Raw genomic sequence first — 15,435 nt, 5'->3', positions numbered from 1 at the left:
ACCTACGCAGCTCCCGGCCAGCAGCACTACAGCATCCCAACGCAGGCTCCTTCCCTGCCATAGCTGCAGGCTACTCAAAATGGCTGACTGCTCTCTGGGGCTATCCGCTCTGGGTGCTGGAGGGAGGGGGAAGCTTTGTGTGCTGTCTCCACCCCCCAGCAAAATCTCTCAGCTCGCATTTGCTGTTTTCCAAGCTCCCATTAGCCAGTTTCCGAGCTGAGAGATTTTGCTGGGGGGGGCCAGGGCAGCACAGAAAGCCTCCCCCATCACCTAGCACCTGGAGCAGAGAGCCACAGGGAGCAGCCAGATGCCTGGAGTGTCTGGCTGCTCCGTGTCTGAGGGTCCCGGCTGGGAAACGTGCAGGCTGGATCCTGTCCATGGGCCATATTTTGCCCATTCCTCTTCTTAAACCGGGAGGTCACAAGCTGTCGGTCTCCACCAAACTCCACTTTGTCTCCAGTATTTATAATAGTGCTAAATATCATAGAAAGTGTTTTTCTGTGCGAAAAGGGTCACCCATACAAATGTTTGAGAACCACTGATAGTTTTAAAAATATGATCACGTAGAGGGCAGAATAAATGACTTTCGTTAGTGTCCATTTTGGGAAACAATCTATGCTCCCATATGATGTTGGAAAAGGCAGCGGTGATCACATGGGAATAGAGGTGGTCTCTCAAAATTGACTTTTATTCTACCATCCATATAATCTTATTTTTGAAACTCATAGAACATTTGACCAGGAATGGGCAGTAGATGTGGTAGAATAAAGGGGAAAAGATGCCTACACCTTTCTTTCCTTCTCAACTTCACCCCGGTGTAACCTGGAGCCCCAGAATCAGATCCTGCTTTGCTTTTCTCTTATGTTGCTCCATTCCTATATGGACTGGTTCACTTTATTTTTTAAGTCTCTTAAAACCCTCAGTACTTTGTCTCTTTTTCTGGCTAGCTGGCTGAACTTCGACAAGCTGGCTGCTGTAGGTAGAGTATGTGCCAAAACCCACGCTTTCCTTTCTCTCCATCACCAGCATGAAAATAGATGGGTCGTGCCCCAAGACCAATGGGAATGTACAGACTTGTTCTACTACTGAGCTGATTTAATTGTACAGGAAACCTTGCATGAAATGTTGTTATTGTATTTAATATAGAATGTACTCAAAGGATTTTAATATGGAGCTTTTAAAAAAAAATCTTTATAGAAACTGTGTGATTACAGGAAAATCGTTCACTGAAAAATCACTATTTGCTTTCTTTGAGAATTTTTCTTTTTCCAACATGTTTTGTATGTTTCAGTGTATTGAGCGGATTTAATTGGTGATTACACCGGCTAATTCCTTTTTACAGACCATTTCCAATAAGGGGAACTTACCCATGAGCAGAAGGCCAGTAGATGACTCATAGACCTCTTATGCTCTTCAGTTAAGCCTTCCTGTATCCAGAGCAACTCCATTGACTTTAGGAGAATTGTTTTTGCTTATTCCAGGGTTGAGATTGATCCTCAACATTCTGCCCACCCTCTTGGGCATGGGGTGGGGGTGTCCATGGAGCATAGTCCAACCAAAAGCTGCAGACTACCTGGTCTGTAATTTGCCCCTGCTGGTAATGTGTTCGGATCCATCAGAGATCCATATTGGATTATGGAGAGTCTTGGCCGTGGGGAGATCTGCAGCTCCTATGTATTTGTGTTGCTCTATCGGAACTATATTGATTTACACCAGCTGAGGATGTGACGTGGTTTTTTGGGGGGAGTTTTTTGGTACCCAAATGTGTGTGTTCTCTAAAGCTTTTGATATTTTTTTATTTTAAACTCTTAACAAAGATGGTTGAAAATATTGCCAAAACGTGTGGGGCAGGGGAAAGATCTGATGTCAGTAACTTTTTAAGTCTTCTATTAAATTCCTTTGGTCGTTTTGGTTTGCCTCCTCTGATGCCAGCAAAGTGGGGATAGTTATATTAAAAGTCATTGTGATTGCACATTGCAAGGAAGAGGCAGGAGCAATATGAGTTGAAATTGGAGTGGTTCTAATTTACGCTCCACAGAACTAAAATGCACTAGGATGGTTCACCGTGCCTGTCAATGTGGGATTGAAACCATGAACTTACAGGAAAATCAGCAAATAGAGTGCAATAGCTCATAGCTGTTCTACGCCAAAGCCTTCCTCTTCCTAGTAGCAGCGGGTTTTGTCTTAAAATTCTGTTTGCCTTTTTCACTGTAAGCTTCTGGGCCAGATCAGTGGAATGTTCACCAAGGACATCTCCAATGGTCATTCACTCCGTTAAGAATGACCTATTTTGAAGTAGCCCTATTTTCGAGTATGATCCCCAATTGAAAAACCACGTTTTGTTGTTGTCATTTGACTGACTGCTTAAGACTGGTTTCCCAATAGCCATTTTGGGGTTGCCGAGGGTTGTAGTTCAAATATTTTAATGAAGTAGAGAAGTATCCTTAGATCAAATTTATTTTTCCTTTATGCTTTGGTGAAGGGCCAGGATAAATCGCATAGAAGTTGTTTATTATTTATATGTCACTAGCAGTGTGCTGGCTGCTTTAACATGATGCTGTAGACTTTTGCAAACCTGAAAGTGATTAAAGACCTAATCCCATTGATTTCAACATGTTTTGGATTAGGTCTGAACTGCTTCTTACTCAAACAATTGATTGTGTGCAATAGACTGGACATGTGCACTGGAGTGGCTTTTTTTCCTGATAGCTTTCCCCCCCGGCCTCCTTTTGCTACATGCAATCTAGTCTCACTTCTGATGGCCACCACAATGTAGGAATCGCACCCTTTGCCTTTTGGTGTATTCATATTCTTTATAATAAACTAGACTCTTTCCAACAACACCAATAGCCAGCCTGGGCCATTTCAGTAGGTCCTCCTAAACAAAAGGAGCAAATCATTCATAACCGCCGGCGCACCAGAAAAATAGCCTGTGATTGTCCATGAGCACTTTACATTAATTTCTCAGGGGGCCATTCACCATGTTAGATCAGACCTGTAAAATAAAGGTGGGAGTCAAAGGGGTTCTCCTCCATTGGGAGAATACCAGGTATGAGCACCAGGCATTGGCTATGAAATTGACATTATGCTGTCTGAGGACCTCCCTTCCTTGTGGATAATGACTGGATAAAGACTCTCTCCTACAAACAACTCTCCCATGGAACATCTGGGAAGAATGTTTTATGGATGTGAAAGACTGCTGTTGCTAGGCAGGGGATTACTAGTATCACAGCCGAAATTTATTTTTCTTCCTTCATTCCTCTATTGGCCAAAGTTCGTTCTTCTGATTCCACGCGTTGTTGGCCTGGCCTGGTGCCTCTCATAAGGATCTGACTGGGCCATGCCAACATTCTCTTATTTACATGTTTCTAACACTTGGCCAATCCAAGACCTGGGTGGTACCAATAGCGAGAAACTGGAGGTTTGGCTTTTCAGGGTCCCTTAATTCATGCAACAAAAGAGAGGCTGGGGGAAAGGGTTGCTAAATGGAGCTGTTTGGAAGCCCCATCCTATGTAGATGCACAGTGCAGTGGATGGGTGGGCTGGGAAAACCCAGAGCAACACGACACTTACGCTGCTTAGAGCTTAAAGCCCTAGTCCTGCCACCATTTGTATTTTGGAACAGACACCGTCTTACATAAAATAACTGCCTGAAATTCCTGACTGAAAAATCAATGGGTGCAAGAGTTTAGTGTTGCGGAAAACTCACATTGTCCTGCCCCGCTATTAATTCTTCACATTTTGCAACACTGTAGGCGCAGAGCAGGTAAGAGCCACCAAACAAAAGTCCAGTGGGAAAGATTTTTTAAGGCAGTGGTCTGCAACCTTTTTAAGTGTGAGGTCACTTTTTAAATTTAAATGCAATCCAGGATCTGCTTCAAACCCAAACAACCTTGCTCTGCCTTCTTCCCGCCCTTTCTCCGAGACCCCATCCCTGCTCACTCCCTCCCCCCTCACTGATTTCTATCAGGCTGGGGGCAGAGGTTTCGGGTGCGGGGGAAGGGGATGCAGACACAGATCTTGGGCTAAAAGATTTGGAGTGCGGGAGGGGTTCTGAGCTGAGCCTGGGGCAGGGAGTTGAGGTGCAGGAGATTCAGGGTGCTGGCTTTGGGAGGGAGATTGGGTGCAGGGGGACTCAGGGCTAGGGCAGTGGTTTGGAGTACAGGAGGGATTCAGGGTTGGGGCCGGGGTTCGGAATGGTGTCTCCAGCTGGGCACCGTTTGCCACAGGTGGCTTCTGGGTGGTGGTGCAGGGGGCTAAGGCAGGCTCACTCTTACCCTGGCCCTGCACCACTCCCAAAAGCAGCCAGCAAACTCTCTCCATCCCTGCCCGCATCTGCTCTGTGGAGATGGGCTACAGCGTGGGGGTGGGGCACCCTGACATTAGCACCCCCTCCTTTTCTTCCCGTGCCCTGCACAGCAAGCAGGGGACACCTCCAACGTAGAGAGCAGGAGCAGCAATGCTGAGAGGGGCAGATGAGGTGCCGGCACTGTCCTGCCAAGAGCACCTGTCAAAGGTTCCAAGATCTACCAGTAGATCCCAATCTACTGGTTGGTGACCACGGTCACCTCCCAACTGTGTGGTCTTGGTTGCTGGCCATGGTCCTGATTAAAGAAAAGATGCCAAGCAAGGAGCATTGATTGAACGGCCTTACAATGCATACAAAGGCCCTGCAGCATTGGACCCTCCAGAAATTATTCAGTAATTTATCTTTGGGAAGCTCAGACTTTCACTGCCACTTTCTTCCACCAGCTTTTGATTATCCTACCAACCCTCCAGTGCTACCTTGAATTGCAAGTCAGCTTGTCCATTCATCTTAGCAAGAGAAGAGCAGTGGTCTGCTAACCATTTCAATGAAGGGTGGTTTCATGCTGCCAAAATCCAGGCCTTTAGACCCCATGAGGTTTCTAACAATGGTTCGTGCTGGGTACGGATTGGGATGAGCATGGGTTTAGGGTACGCAGGTATAAAATGAGCGAGAAGACAGATTTAGGGGAGATACAAGTGTCTCTTGCATCCTCTCCTTTTGGTGCCATTCAGCTTTTGGTAATGTAAAAACTGGGCAACTACATCAGTCTAGAATCAATCTCTGTGCTCTGTATATACAAGAGCCTAGAAAGATACGTGTGCCCTACCTTAGGGGTGTCTTATAATGGACTCTTGCCCATGCTATGTGGACTCTGTGCTGTGTTTTTGTCAGTGTCCTCAGGACCACGAAGAGAGAAAAACACTGACTTGTTTACAGGTGTCATTAGTGTCATGGCTTGAATCTCTGAACATAGCAATTTTGCTATGATGCCTGAACAGCCGAATCTAGAAACCTTGTTGAGTTTGCACTTAGTAGTGAAAGGTAAATTGTTACATCTTTTTAAAAAAGCGTTCTTTGGGGGTAGAATTGAAACAAACAAGGTTTCCTATTTTATTATGAGAGCTATTTTTCCACTAAATTACTGATTCCTAAGTGGTGTATTTTGTCTGATGTAAATAGCCAGATGTATCATGAAGACTTAAGAAGGGTCATTGTAGTCACATTTGTATGATCCACTCTGTTCGCACAAGATTGAGCTGATTTGTTTTATACTTATGAAATTACAGAAATAAAAGCAATTTTACTGGACAATGCAGATTCTGCTTTTCTTCCCCCTTTTCTTGCTTATTCATTATTCACTTTGGGTCAACCTTGAAGGGTTTTGGTGGGGCATATTAGCAACATATCCCAAAGGAGGACACCTGGCTACTCTGTATGGCAGGCCCTGGAGCACCGGAAGTGAGGTCAGTCTGGCACTCTGGGGCTGGTAGCCCAGTGGGGTCAGAGGGGCTGTGGGCTGCCACAGTGGGTGGGGAGGGGAGTCGGGCTAGGTGATCAGTGGCAGGGGAGCTAGAAGTGGCCTCCCTCAGTCCAGCAAAATCCCTCATTTGGGACCAGTTAGGTCCCAACCCTGCTGAACCAGGGAAGTCCAACCTGTAGCTCCCCAACCCACAGCAAGTGTGTTTGGGAAGTTTGCATGTGTAGTGGTCACCAAAAATGCTTCGTGTTTTCATTGCCATTTTGGAATGTGAAATGATTGAGGGTTGTACTTAAAGAGCTACACTCACAGCTCATTCCCAGGCCCACTGAGCTCACCCTCCACTGACCCATACACCTGCTGAGGGTCTGGCCTGCACAAGTTGTCCTCCCTTTCGAGAGCACCCATGCTTTTTACCACCTGCTGACTCTGTGAGATGGAGCCTAACCAGGTTTATACCTATTTATACCATGGTTGGGCATTGGCCACCAGAGAAACACACTCAGCACCGTTCTAATATGAAGTACAATATATCGGCGGCTTTTTGGAAAAGGAGCACAAGGGCAGACGAGTGCTGGTCAGCAGATGCTGCAGAAAAGGACACCTCGTTCCCCAATGCAGAGTAATCCTGGGTCTGGATGATCTGCAGTGCACCACAGTCAATGAACAGGCCTGACCAATGCATGCTGCAGACCACCCACTTGGGGCTATGTCTACAAAGCAACATTATTTTTAAATAATATAGTCCGCATCTATACAGCCGGCAGTTATTTCGATGTAATGTCGAAATACGATCAAGCTGAAGGACGACTTACTCCAGCTACTGTACCCCTCATTGTACGAGGAGCAAAGGAAGTTGGAGGAAGAGTGCTCTATTTTGAAGTTAAGTGCTGTGTAGACAGCTCCAAACTCAAAATAAGCTACACAATTGATGTCACTCAATTTGCATAGCTTATTTCAAGTTAAGCCTAGGAAGATGTTTCTGCCTGGGATTAAATCGGGAATGTGGGGAGGATTTACCGGGGCAGTAAAGCGTATAGCAAAGTGAAAGGGGTAGGGCTGAGGAGGGGGAGTTGCCTGGATGTCCATGATTTTTCCTAAATTTAGACCAAAATCTCATGTCCTACCTCTTCTTGATCTTTCAGAGCCAAGCACAATGGCCTCCTCCTGGTGCTTTCTCCAGCCACGTTTTCCAGTGGAGGTTTATTCTGTTGGTAAATTTCCTCTCTCTGCACAATTGCTGAGACATCCCTTGGGGGGAAAGAAGCATCAGGGCTATTTAAAGTCAGCTGTGATTGTTTTCCAAAGCTGCCCAAGATGATTTCCTATTAGTTTTAATGGGAATTGGACATCTGACTCCTGTCGGGTGAGAGAGTTAAGATTCCTAAGTGTTTATTTTGGAGTTGGCTAAGTCGTTGCCAAGTTATTTGTAAGGTTGGGTGTGTTGTCATGGCAACTAAGGAATGTAATGCCATTTATCTCCCCCCCCCCCCATTCCCATATAGTTTAGTTAATGCCATCAGAAATATTTGTCAGAGTGCACGTGGTAGGTCAGGAAAGCTCATACCAGAATAAAGCTGAAACCACGGAAAGAAGCTTAGGGAGGTAAAGGACAAGTTAAAAATGGAAATAAAACTGAACATAGACTTATTGGCAAATATTTTCCCCATTAATGTCACTGGTTGGGGCCCCATGGTGTTAGGCGCTGTACACACACAGTAAGATGTGTACTGCTTACTTTCTGAGCCTGGGGTTTTCAGGAGATAGAACGTTCCACGGAGCAGAGTGACAGATTTCCTCTGGTTCTATTGAAAAACCAGACCTGGCTCATCGAAAAGCAGGACTGGCAGGAGCTACGGCTACACTGCCGTGCTTTTCCAGAAGAGGATATGCAAATGGCATGCTTTTTGTGGAAGGGGTTTTTGCACAAAAAAGCCTTGTGTAGATGGCACCTTTTTTGCGCAAAACCCCCCTTCGCGCAAGATCCTGTACGTCTCCATTTTTGAGGAAGAAGGGATCCTGCACAAAAGGGTTTTTTGGCGCAAAAAGGTGCTGTCTACATGGGGCTTTTTTGCTCAAAAACCTCTAACAGAAAAAGAATTGGAAGAAGATATACAAATGAATGCACCATTTGCATTTCCTCTTCCAGAAAAGCACGGCTGTATAGCCATAGCCAGGGACTTGGGAATGTCATTTAATCCAGGTCTGCTGCACTAAGGCAGAGTATTAGCTAGACAATTCCCTGACAGGTATTTGCCTAACCTGTTCTTAAAAACCTTCAGTAAAATAGATTCCACTACCTCCCTAGGCAATTTTGTTCCACTGCTTAACTACTGACAGTAGGAAACTTTTTCTAACAACTAATTTAAGATTTCCCTTACTGCAACTGAAGCCCATTACTTTTTGTCTTCTCCTCTGGTTAAAGAGAACAATTTGTCATCCTCCTTTATGTAACAACCTTTTACATACTAGAAGGCTCATGTTCCCTCCCTCCCAGTTTTCTCTTTTCCAGACTAAATAAACCCAGTAATTTCAATCTTTCCTCATAGGTCATTTTTTTTCTAGACTTTTCATTTAGTTTGCTGCTCCTTCCTGGACTTTCTTCAAATTGCCACATCTTTCTGGAAAAAAACACATTGAAGCAAGATGGTCACTTTTTTATTGCAACAATAGTACATTGTTGACTCATAGTTAGTTTGTGATCCACTGTAGCCCCTCACAGCCTTGGCTGCAGTACTCCTTCCCAGGCAGTTTTGTACTCGTTCAATTGGTTATTCCTCCCCTAATATGTTTCTCTTTATTGAATTTCATCCTGTTTATTTCAGACCATTTCTCCTATTTCTCCAAACCATTTTGAATTCTAATCCTGACCTGCAAAGCACTTGCAACTCCTCCCAGCTTGGTATCGTCCACAAACTTTGTAAATGTTCTTTCTATGCAAGTATTCAGATCATTCATGAAGGAATCGAACAGACCCAAACTCAGGGCAGATCCCTGAGGGACCCCCTTGTCTGTCCATGTGACTTTTCAGCTTGACTGTGGTCTATTGATAACTATCAGGTGTTCCAACCAGACATGCACCCACTTTTCTGTGGGTGTACCTAGGCTCTCTTTCCTAGACAAGCTAAAGATTTAAGCACTGCTGCCATTCAGTTTGACACTCCTCTCCACAGCCACAAGAGACAGCTACTTAAAAAAAAAATACAGTGCTTCTCTTTTCCCCATCTGTAAAAGATAGAGAGCTATTGAAGTCACCTAATGACTGAGCAGGGAAGAGGTAGAACAGAAGCTAGAAATTAACCTTTGTTCCCTGCTCTGATCCCTAGGCAGTGCCAGGCCCGGCCTTAAGGCAAGGTGAGCAAAGTGGTTGCCTAAGGCCCCGTGCTGCCTGGTGCCCGCCTGTCCAACTGCTTGCTTGCTGCCCTGGCTGGGAGCCACACAGTGCAGCCAATCACAACATGCTGCCTTGGGCCCCGCAAACTCTTTGGCCAGGCCTGGGCAGTGCTCCAAGGGTCTGTCTATGCACCAATGTCAGCCCCGGGGAGGAGAATTTGAGCCAGCAGGTTTTGGGTACCGGTGCTCATTTGTAACCCCAGTTTAGGAACTGCTGAACATGGGTTCCAGCCAGGATCTCCAGCATCTCCACTGCCTTACATGGGCCTGAGTCCAACCACTAGTAGCCCGGACTTCCTAGCACCTCCCAAAACGTGGATGCTCTAGTCCTATGTCTGTGGTGCAGTCTGAAAAAATGGAGTGTCCACCAAAAGAGTCGACCTGTGGGATTTTGCGATACTTCTGGTGGTCTGCCAGTGTGAGTCCACTGACACTGGAAAGCAGAGTGCTCAACCTTTTTTAATTTGCGACCCCCAGGGCTGGGAAAATTTTGGTTGAGGAAAAAAAAAAGGTGCTAGGGACATTTTGTTGCAGCCCCTTTAATTTAAAGCGATGGTCTGCTTCAGGAAAACAAAATGGCGGCCGGCCTGGCGCTGTGACCCCCCAGAAAAACAGCCCATGAATTGCGCACCGCTGCTGTAAAGGACTAGAACTTTGAGGTCTGGCTTGACTCAGGCTTGTACCCTCCAGCTCCACGGGGGTGTGGAAGCCTAGGGATTTGTATGCAGCCATTTTGAGTTTTTAGTTAGCCTAACTCATGCTAACTCTGAGACCTAACAACGCAGAGTACTGTGAGAGACGCTGTTTTCGCCTCTCATCTCTCTTGAGCTTGAGATAAGGATAGAATGCTGACTCTAGTGAAGACCTTGAGATAAGGTGGCGTCTGAAGGGAACTGCTATGGAAAGGGGAATAATTGTTTATTGTTATTATATATAAACAGACAGTCTATATATTGGCTTCTAATTGTTTTGTATTTGACGATCTGCCTAGCATCAGCTTCTCCCCTTGCAATATTGCTCGAATAAACTGTCTCTGACTACTTGTTGCTCACAAACGCAGAGTGAAGGCTTGTTTTCTTCCACAGGGGCTTGGGATGCTGGGTCTGAGCCCTGGATTGGCCCATATTGAATGCAGGTGGAAGGGGGAGGCAGTCTTGAACAAGAGTTTGAACCTTGGACTGTTACTGCAGTGTAGTCAGCCCCTAAGGGTACGTCTGCCCAGCAGGGTGAAAGCCGAATTAATCTATGCAACGTCAATGACGTCAATTGCATAGCTGAAGACGAAATAGCTTAGCTTGGCTTTGGGTGCTGTCTACACACAGGAAGTCAAAGGAAGAACCCTCTTCCTCTGATTTCCCTTGCTCCTCATGAAAGGAGGGTTACAGGGGTCAGAGTAAGAAGTCCTCCAGCTCGCTATTATCTCGAAATAAAAGCTTCTAGCGTAGACACACTCTTTGTTATTCCGGAATAACGCTGCTGTGTAGACGTACCCTAGGAGTATGACATCATGTCAGTGTTAACCCAGAGTTTAAAGAGAAGCTAGATAATTTCATGGAGGTTAGGTCCATAAAAGGCTATTAGCCAGGGGATAAAATGGTGTCCTTGGCCTCTGTTTGTCAGAGGCTGGAGAGGGATGGCAGGAGACAAATTGCTTGATCATTGTCTTCGGTCCACCCTCTCTGGGGCACCTGGTGCTGGCCACTGTCGGCAGACAGGATCCTGGGCTAGATGGACCTTTGGTCTGACCCAGTACGGCCGTTCTTATGTTCTTATGCTTGCTTGTGTGATGTCCCGTCTCTCTCTCGTGCTCATACACACAACCCTTTCACCTGAGTTCAGTGGTGCGTTCAACCCAGGCCCAGCTGGGGTTATGAATGAACGCCCAAGTGACGTTTTCCCTTGGGCTGGTGGTCTGCTCACTTTGCAATATGGACACAGGCTAAACCACGCAAGTGCCGATAGTCCTCCACTGCCTTCCCACAACCCCCATCTGTGCTGCAGGGTCCACGAATTCACCCACATTCCACAGGGAAACCCTCTGGGCATGTAACCAGTGAGTGCGGCACCATCAGGAAGCAGTGGCCAAGATGGGGCTTGGTGGTGGGGCAGTTCACACTGGGGCACGGCCAGCTCCGGTGCGGATCGGGCGAGTTAACTCAGCAATAAATACACACCCCTTTGCCTGCCTTAAACAGCTACGTGGCCCTTTCATTCCTCCCGAACAACTGGTGACTAATCATTCAACCCTTCCCCTCCCACCCATAAGCCCCAACAACCTGAAGTGCACCTGCCAACAAAGTACACATGGGGACAGCTTCAGGCCAGGCCCTGCTCCTCCCTTTCGTGATCACTTCGGAGTTCTCCTCCAGCCCGTGTCTGTCTCAAGCTCTTACATTATATTGGCTCAATCCAGCAAACGCTGATTACACGGATGTGAGTTTTGCCACTGACTTCAGTGTAAACAGCATCGAGCTTCCCGTGCTACTTATCATGAGCCATTAACAGCTGGTGATAACTTTTATGGATGGACATGTGCGAGAAGGATCCCTCCCGCAATGTTTGCAGGGTCCTGCCCTTATTTGGGGCCACACAAATAAAAGTTTAAAATGCAAACGTCATGTTTTGCCTTAATCACAAGTTTATCTCCCCTGAGAGGGAGCCAGAAAGGATTTTAGTCTCATCTCTTTTTTCAAATGTAAATCTACATGTGTCTTCTGCTTTCCCATTTTATTTGCTTTAAAAAGATGTAGGCTGCCATTAGAAGACGGTAACACTATTCTACAGCAAGAGACAGAGCCCGTGCAGCAACATTATGCCGGGTGAATCTGGAGTGTTTATTAAGGGTGTTTTTTGGGGGGGTTACAGGTGGTGCGGCTTTGTTTAGATTCTCGCTGATCTCCTAGACCAGTGTTTCTCAACCTTTTTTTGCTCATGGCCCCCTTCAGAGCCTCGTTTACCTCTTTTTAGTTGGAAAAAAAGGTACATAATTTACCTAATATTCCATTTTTTCCATGGGGTCCCCTAGAGGTAGGGTGTGGCTCCCGGGGAGCCATATGGCCCACGGTGGAGAACCACTATCCTAGACCAGTGTTTCCTAAACTTTTTAAGACTGAGGAACACCAAACAATAACTTTTTTTATGAAAAACACCAAGGATTTTTTTTGTTGAGCAAAAAAAAGTCGGGGTGGGAGAGGAAGGGTCAGGGGGAAATTATTGAGGGGGGGGGGGAAGGGCACCTGCCCCTTTAAGAGTGGCCATTTTGAGTTTTGTTGTTCTCCGTGGCACACCTCCGACTGCCTCGGAGCACAGTTTAAGGAACACTGTCCTAGACCATCATTCTGCTGTGTGAAAACCCACCCAGCTCCTCTGTTCTTTTGAAATCTTATTGTGACTAAACAGGGTGAGGAGATGTGGTGATGATGCTGAGCACAACAGCTTAGTCGGTGCAGACAATGACAAGTGCTGGTCAGCAGCATGGGACTCTATCCTGTTACTAAAGCAACATACGTGTAAAACAAGGGCACATGAAATAAAGCGTGTGCCCATTGCCAGGGCTTGACAAGCGGTGGCGAGCCCCACTCGCCAGCTGCGTGGTCTGGCGCACTGCACATGCGCTGATCATGCTGCAGCGCCGTGCTGGGCTAAAATCTACTCGCCACAGGTGAGTAGATTGCCCTAATTGTCGAGCCCTGCCCATTGCACACAACACTGACTGCGAGAGCCGTGTGCTCCCTCTGCACCCGACGTGCTGCTACAGTTAATCTGGCACACCCCGCCGATTCTAGGCACACAAGCACAGTTAGCCAAGCTACTCTATCCTGGGAGACCATCTTGGTTACAACAATCTAGTGGTCCACTGAGATGGAGGGCCAGTCACTAGCCTAGGTTGCCCACCTCTGTTACAGTGTGTTTTATAATGCAAATATTAAAAAATATGCAAATATTTTATAATTAGCTACTACACAGTACTGTCCATTTATGTTCTAGGCTACCCTTACTACTGGCTGTTACTCTCTGGTAAGCTTTACTGGACAGAGAACATGTTTCTCTGTTCCATTGGTTGCTCTGTGACATGTCAATAGTTGATTTACATCGACATGTTTTATGGATGCTGTTTTTTAGATAACCTATTGAATGGACAATAATCAATTTATCAAACATTGCTGTGTCAGAGTCTAGTATTGGTACCCAGACCTTGAACACGATTATTTTGAATAACATCTGCCTCAGTCGGGTTTCAGTGTTGCTGACCCAAATTATGACTAGGAAATGTGTTTACCCAATTTGTAATCACTGTGTCACTTACTTTTTATCAGCTTTTTCCTTGCTTTTACGTTGTTTGCTGACATTCATGTATTGATTTTTCCTTGTGTGTTGGGTTCAACAGTTTAGCAATGTTATGCACAGTTAAATGATGTCCAGCAAGAATACAGTTGTTTTTACACAGTAGCCAAATTTAAATTAAATGACAGTTTAACTTGGTTCAGCTAGTGGTATTTGACAGATTGCTAGCTTATTTGTCCAGATATGATACATTGAGGTATCGTTGACTAGTTCATTTTATAAAGCACTTCATTTTTCTTTTGATGCTTGGGAGTTCTTTTACTGTAGTCTTGGATATTTTAGTGTTTTGTGGTGTGATTTTTTTTTTTTTTTGTCTGTGGGATGCAACCTTAAATAGCTAGTTAGTTAATATAATAAAGTTCTCTGTTTGTTTTACATTTCTTTTTGTTTCTAGTAACCCAAATTTAACACACAGATTAACTAGGTCCCCATTACATTGTAAACAAACTGTCTGTTACGCCACAAGTTATGGTTTTGCAATTGTTGCATCGATAATCATTTTTAGAGCCCTGAAAATCTGCAGGTATCTGCATCCATGGATGTCAGTGAGGATCTCTCCAGCTGATTTTTGTGGATACAGATACAGCAACACATTTTGTATCTGCACAGGGCTCTCTTAATTTTTACATGATGTGTACAGATCTGCAAATCCATGGCTATCTGCTCTGCATCCATAGGTATTCACAACAGAGGATGTGGATGCAGATATCCATGGCTCATTTTAGCTCTTAATACATTTAAAAATCAGAAGCACAGCGGGAGGGAAGGAAACCCGACACGAGCTGGGACAGCTGATTCCCAGCTCACACTGGTCTCCTTGACTGCGCTTTTTCCTTTTAAATGTATTAAGAGCTGATGAACTCTTAATATATTTAAAAGGCAGAGCCGCAGTGGGGTTCGCTCACGGGCTGGAAGCTAACCCCGCTGTGGCTCCCTGCTTATTGTCAATGGATTTTCCGTCGATTAGCCTAGTCGATTAGTTGATTAAATTAAATTTAACATCTCTAGGTTGAACCTCTCTTGTCGGGAACTCCCTGGTCTGGCAACATCCGTGGTCCGGCAGGCTCACAGATGTTCCTAGACCAGAGAGCTCTGGCTGCAGAGGTTGAGAGCAGCTGAAGCAGAGCCGGTCTGGCCGTGGGCAGCCTGCTGGGGAAGTGGCCTAGAGGTAGAGAGCTGCCTCGCACCCAGGGCTGGGGTCAGGAACCCTGGGAGCAGCGGCTGCAGCCATCGCCACCGTGCGCACAGGTCTGCCTCACACATGGGCCCAGGGGCAGGGAGCTGAGCCCCGGGAGCGGGCTGGGGGCAGCAGAACCATGCAGATGGGTCAGAGGAGGCCAGGCCTCCAGGTTCTCCCCAGGGCAGCAGCCAGGAGGAGAGCCCAGACACCTGATCTCCCATGGTCTGGCAAATTCCCTTGTGCCGGACCAGGGAGGTACAACCTCTATTAAATTTTTTTAAACGGTTTAAACGTATACAGTACGGCTACGTCTAGACTGGCATGATTTTCCGCAAATGCTTTTAACGGAAAAGTTTTCCGTTAAAAGCATTTGCGGAAAAGAGCGTCTAGATTGGCAGAGGCTTTTCCGCAAAAGCACTTTTTGCGGAAAAGCGTCCGTGCCGATCTAGACGCGCTTTTGCGCAAAAAAGCCCCAATCGCCATTTTCATGATCAGGGCTTTTTTGCGCAAAACAAATCTGAGCTGTCTACACTGGCCCGTTTGCGCAAAAGGACTTTTGCCCAAACGGGAGCAGAATAGTATTTCTGCAAGAAGCACTGATTTTGTACATTACAAAGTCAGTGCTCTTGCGGAAATTCAAGTGGCCAGTGTAGACAGCTGGCAAGTTTAGACACAGCCTACATGTATATACTGCCTTTTGTCTGCTGAAAAAAAAATACCCTATGTATATTA

The 15,435-nt window shown here is 46.0% G+C and overlaps 1 protein-coding gene across 2 annotated transcripts in view; it reads left to right on the top strand.

Moving 5' to 3' along the window:
• The window catches only part of ATP2A3 (ATPase sarcoplasmic/endoplasmic reticulum Ca2+ transporting 3), a 148,081-nt gene extending 143,588 nt beyond the window's left edge, over positions 1-4,493 (top strand). For both annotated transcript variants that reach the window (XM_089772106.1, XM_089772105.1), the window contains one exon: positions 46-4,493. The gene's annotated coding sequence lies outside the window, so the exon portion shown is untranslated. The remainder of the gene's footprint in view (positions 1-45) is intronic.
• The last annotated feature ends 10,942 nt before the right edge of the window (positions 4,494-15,435 follow it).

Source organism: Pelodiscus sinensis, chromosome 21, assembly GCF_052426305.1.
Source record: "Pelodiscus sinensis isolate ZL-2025 chromosome 21, ASM5242630v1, whole genome shotgun sequence".
In the NCBI taxonomy this organism is placed as follows: domain Eukaryota; kingdom Metazoa; phylum Chordata; order Testudines; family Trionychidae; genus Pelodiscus; species Pelodiscus sinensis.
The sequence above is the reverse complement of the archived record's forward strand: the minus strand, read 5'-3'. Positions and strand labels throughout refer to the sequence as shown.